We start from the raw sequence: 5937 nt of genomic DNA on the forward strand, positions 1-5937 counted from the left end.
CCCCCCCCGCCCCATCCACCAGCCTTCACTGCTGCAGCTAGAGAGCGGAGGGATGAGTTCAGCTCTGCTCTCTGGAGCAGACAGCACAGCACAGCCTAAGGCTGGAAAGCATGCTGGGCTGCTGAGGGACTCTGATCTAACTTGAGTCAAGGAGGGGTTTGGGACAGAAGTTTAATAAACTGGTTTGACCCAAATCAGTTAAGTCTGATACTGCATTGAGCCAGGTTTATCTTAAACCATTTTCAGACATTTTGAAACTAGTTTGTGTGCACTGAGCTTCTGTTCTGTTTTTTTTTATCACTTTTGTGATCTTTTGTTCATGTATAACTTCTGTCCCTAGCCCTAGCAAAGAAGGTGTTTTTTGGTTCGATTCCAAGCCAAAAACACTAGACATAACTTGGGGTATAGGAAATTGCTAATGCTAATGAAAGATGCCTGTGTTTTCACATATAAGAATTCCAAACTTCAAACACCTTTAAATGAAAGACAAATAACAAAAACCAAAACCCCATTCAGTTTTGAAGCGGCAATTCAAAATCCTCATCTTATTCCACTCGTCAATAGTTCCACATATGGCAAGAATCAAATTGGCTCATTTACTTTTTTGATGAGTCTGGTAAAACCAGAAGAAAACACATAGAGTAGTCCTGAGAAAATTACTAATGTCTCTACCAGAGGGTGTTTAAGAGCATGTAATTAACTGGGCCAAGGGGAAGGAACAGGGGAAACATACTGCCTAGCAATAACAACACACCAATGCTGTCTATGTAGCATAACCACATAATAAACAGTAACTAAATCTGTAACTCTGTCATACAGTTTTATCTTTGAATGTCCTGAGGTAACCCTCAAAATCCTCTCATTCTGATCCTATGAGGCCTCTGCATGATGAGTATCATAGAGAAGAGCTTACTTTGTGTTGTGAATTCCTAATCAACCAGATGGTTCAGTATGCTTGCTGGGATGGGGGAAAAGTGCTTTTTGTAACACACTTTTTTTTTCTTGCTTTCCACAACTGTGAATTTGCAAACTGTCAAACTTTCTTGTATATTAAATCTGCATTACTTTTTGAAGGACTTCCTGATATTCTGAACTCTGTGGTTGAAAAATATATAAATGCATTTCAAGGATTATATATGTTCATGGATGGTATCCTGTGAATGAAGATTAGCAAAAGGAGTGCTTGTATTCAGAAAGTGAGCCATGCAAATACAGGTCGTCTAGTTTTTACTGCAATATTTTTCAGGTTCTTAGCTATGAAAGGAAATAATTTAACAAGAGTATGAAGATAAAAGCATACTCCATTTTGTTCCATTTGCTATTTATCACAGCAGTATCCAACCAATCCATTTTCTTTGTATGACATGACAACTGATAAGGAAATGCAGTGAACCTAATATAGCTAGAATTTAAGCAACGTTTTTGACATTGTTCTTCATGTGACATTATTAGCTAAACTGGAGAAAATGGGGATTAATTCTATAAACATAGCATAGATTACTGTGTTGAAAGGAGTTTCCTGATTGGAGAGACTGTGCTAGTGGTGGACTTCAGGGATAAGTCCTGGGGTCCATTCTGTTTAAAACGTGCATCAGTGATATTGAGGCAAGAACTGGATGTGCAGTTATGAAATTTGTGGTTGACACGGCTGGACAGCTGGAAGGTTATGAAAAGGATCAGATTATTCTGCCAAAAGAGCTAGATAACCTTGGAACAATAGGAATGATGTGAAATTTAATAGTATAAACTGTAAAGGGGCTAACAGCAAAATAAATTATTTATAAGCTGCGGGTTTTGTAAATTAAAGGTGATGGAGAAAGACCGGAACCTGGGTGTATTGACTAACTGGAGGATGACTGTGAACCAGCAGTGTAGTCCAACTGTGAAAAAGGCTAATGCGATTTTTGGGTGTGTTAAGCAAGATATTTTTAATAAAGACAAGTGTCACCCAAAAAACTTCCAAGGGGAAAAGTTTCATAGATGTTAAGAGTTGGCAGGTCCAGTCCCCCTGCACTTGGGCATGAAAGACTGCTGGGGTCAGATGACCCTGCAAGGGGCGTGTCCAGATTTTTTTTTAAGATGTCCGGAGTAGATGATTGTACTACCTCTGGGGAGAGTCTATTCTAGACCCTGGACACTCAAATTGTAAAAAAAAAAAAAAAAAAAGTTTTCCTTATCTAATGTGGTCTTCTAGCAATTTATGACAGTTAGTCCTAGTCTTCCTCTGGAGAGCCTTGGTAAACAAATGTTCTCCCAGTCCCTGATATGTGCCCCCTATACTTATAGGCTGCCACCAAGTCCCCTCTGAGTCCTTTCTTCTCCAGGCTGAACAGACCCATGTCTCAGCCTCATCATATGGCCTGCTCTCCATACCTCTAACCATACATGTAACCCTCCTTTGGACTCTCTCAAGACTCTCCACATCCTTCCTGAAGTGTGGTGCCCAGAACTGGACACAGTATTCCAGCTGTGGCCTCATCAAGGCTGAGTAAAGTGGGAAGATGGCATCCTTAGTCTTGTTTGAGATGCATCAGTAGATGCACGCCAGTGTTTTGTTTGCTTTGCTGGCTGTGGCATCACGTTAGTGGCTTATGTTCATTCTACGGTCTATCGAGACCCCCCCAGGTTAAGTAATTGCTTTATAGAATTTGGATATTAGTGAAAACAAGGAGTTAGGTTATGTAAGAGTTAGGCTGGGCTAGCTTGTAAAGGCAAGAGTATTTTTAACTAGGCAAGTGTTGGTGTGAAACAAAGATAGGACAAAAGTTTTAAGACTCAGGAACTTTATAGCATGTCCTTGAAAAACACAGCTGAAGACTCTTAAAATCAATCGGGACTCGTTATAGAGATGATATCTTTTTATTAGACCAACAAGAGTTTTGCAAAAAAAAAAAAGATTTAATTGCAAGCTTTTGGACACAAGCAAATACATGTTACAATTTATTAGGAAATAAATTAAGAAATAAATTTTATAATTTATTAAAAATAAATTATTTCTTAAAACAAATGCATTTTATCTCTAGATGCAACTGCAATTTTTTTTTAATACTGTTGGTAAGGAAATGGTGCATATTTGATGTGTGTAACACCTATTGATACATAGGTTAAATACCTTAATTGGAATACAATAACATGAAAAGAAGTATTGTTCTGAGTTTGAAGTATGTTCTGTCACTCTGCCAGAGTCTACTCTGCTTATTCAGGTGATGTATTACTCTTCTGATTTTATTGTTTTGATTCTGCTATAACCACATTGAAATTTGAACTTAATTCTAAGTTATCTAAGGGTGTGGACACGTATGTTTGGAGCCCTTTCAAAAAGGGAATGTTTCAGAAGGGCAGCCACTGTTAAGTTCTAATTGTTATCTAGCTGAGAATGACCCCAGTGTGACAGAACCATGTGAAAATTGAAGCTGTTTTGCTCTAGTTGAATCATTCTCAGTTCATTCACACTCAACAATCTGAATGTAAAAGCTGCTGCCCTTTTTAAATGTCCCTCCTTTTGGAAGGGCTCCAAATGTATGTGCATCCAAGATTTTTTTGAGAGGTCTATAAATATTAGCATTGTTACTTTTTAAGTATTTCTGGGTCCTCAAAATAAAGTTGCCATTTGAGCAAATTCAGGCTGAACTCAGCAAGGGGAATAGTAGTACAAACGTTTTTCTTAAATACAGTGTCTTCTTAAAGTCCTTATGCACTTTTAAACTTTAATAACTAAGGTTGTAGGTATGATAGAAACAATCTCTAAATGGCATTTAAAAGCAAATTTATTAAAGTTTTAGGACAAATAGAGTACACAATGCTAGACTTCAACATAACCACCATCTATCATGATACAGTGCTCAATCTGATCTTCCAACTCCTTGAAAACATTTCCTAGTTGCTCTTGAGTTATTGCGCTAATTGCATTGGTGACCGTAGCCCTAAGTTCCACCAAAGAACGTGATTTTTGACAAGTAAACTACATTTTTAACACGTCCCCATAAAAAGAAGTCCAACAGTGACAGGTCAGGTGAACAAGGTGGCCAAGCAATTGGTCTGCCTTTGCCTATCTACTTCTCCGGGAAAATGTCATTTAGGAACTGTTGTACATTCAGAGCATAGTGGCACAGAGCTCCATCTTATTTAAGAATAAATTTGTTAGTACTTATGAAGTCTAGCATTGTGTACTCTAGTTGTTCTAACATTTTAATAAATTTGCTTTTAAATGCCATTTAGAGATTGTTTCTATCATACCTACAAGCTTTTATATTATATTAGAAATGCATAGCTTAATTTAGCAAGATTAAAGTTGAGAATAGATATGAATGTTCTGTATGAAAGTTGTTGTAGAGTGAATATTGGGGAGGGAGAATTGCTGCTTAACATAAAGAACAACTTTTGTACCCATTTGATCATGAACCAACTGGTCAAAAATTCATAGATTCATAGATTGTTAGGGCTGGAAGGGACCTTGCAAGACCATTGGGTCCAGCCCCCCTGCTGTAGGCAGGAAAGACAACTGGGGTCAAGTGAACCCAGCAAGGTGACTGTCCAGTCTCCTTTTGAAGATCTCCAGGGTAGGTGATTGCACCACCTCTGGAGGGAGTTTATTCCACAGTCTGGACACCCTAACTGTAAAGAAGTTTTTCCTAGTGTTAAGCCTGAAACAGTCTTCCAGGAGTCTGTGGTCATTACTCCTGTTTTTTCCTCAAGGGTGCCTTGATGAACAGTTGTTTGCCAAGCCCTTGATGTATTCTCCTAATGTAGTGGTGAGCTGCTACCTAGTCCCCTCTCAGCCTTCTCTTTTGAGGCTGAAGAGGCCCAAGTCCCTCAGCCTTCCCTCATATGGCCTGCCTTACAAGTCTCTGATCATACAGGTGGCTTTTCCCTAGACTCTCTCAAGCTTTTCCACGTCCTTCTTGAAGTGTGGTACCCAGAATTAGATGCAGTGCTCCTGCTACGGTCTCACCAATGCTGAGTAAAGCGGAAGAATCACTTCCTTGGTTTTGCTTGAGATGCATCAGTTGACTCATGTCAGAGTATTGTTTGCCCTGCTGGCTACAGCATTGTACTGCTGGCTTGTGTTCATACTATGGTCTATTATTACCCCTAGAACTCTTTCAGTTGTGGTGCTAATCAGTTTGGCACCACTGAGTCTGTAAGTATGTTGGAGATTGTTTGTCCCCAGATGGAGCACTTTACATTTCTCAATGTTGTACTTTATCTGATTCCGATCCGCCCAACTTGCCAGCCTGTCTAGGTCTGCCTATATCTGCAGCATAACTTCAAGTGTGACCACGCTCCCCCATAACTTGGTGTCTTCCACAAACTTGACAAAGGGAGCTCTTCACCCCCACATCCAGATCAATGATAAAGATGTTGAAAAGCACTAGACCAACCACGGACCACTGATTAATTGATTAGTAGAATGTAAGTCAGAGGACGGTTTCTAGTCATTAGGAGAGTGATGTTTAGAAGACCATACTGCAAGACCCCAGGGTCTGGAAGGAACATAAATTTCTTCAAGATGAAGCTTGATACATTTATGGAAGGGATGGTGTGATGGGCAGTGATCTTGCTGGGTTATTAATTACACCAGGATCTGAGTGCCATTGTAGCAAAACCCCCAGTTTTTCTTTTTTTCTTTTAAAATGCATTCCCTTCCCTTCCCCAACCCTTTCTGACTTTTTCTTTTCCTCTCTATTCCCTATAGATAAGTATAAGTGAGCTAAGACCTAGGATAAGCTTCAGCATTTTATGTTGGTAGCAAGTTGTATTTGTTTTGTTTTTTTCTTCTTATTTCATAGGCATTAGGGCTGGAAGAAACCTCAGAAGATCATTGAGTCCAGCCCCTCGCCCGAAGGGAAGGAAGTCAACTGGGGTCATAGGATCCCAGCAAGATAAGCATCCAATTTACTCTTGGAGGTGTTCAATGTAGGTGCTTGAACCTCCTCC

At 39.5% G+C, this 5937-nt stretch overlaps 1 protein-coding gene across 1 annotated transcript in view; it reads left to right on the forward strand.

The window, feature by feature from the left end:
- CPQ (carboxypeptidase Q) overlaps positions 1 to 5937 on the forward strand; it is a 394576-nt gene that overhangs the window by 33551 nt on the left and 355088 nt on the right. The window lies entirely within an intron of this gene.

The sequence above is a fragment of the Gavialis gangeticus genome, unplaced genomic scaffold (genome assembly GCF_001723915.1).
Source record: "Gavialis gangeticus isolate Ggan-Ray unplaced genomic scaffold, GavGan_comp1, whole genome shotgun sequence".
Lineage (NCBI taxonomy): Eukaryota > Metazoa > Chordata > Crocodylia > Gavialidae > Gavialis > Gavialis gangeticus.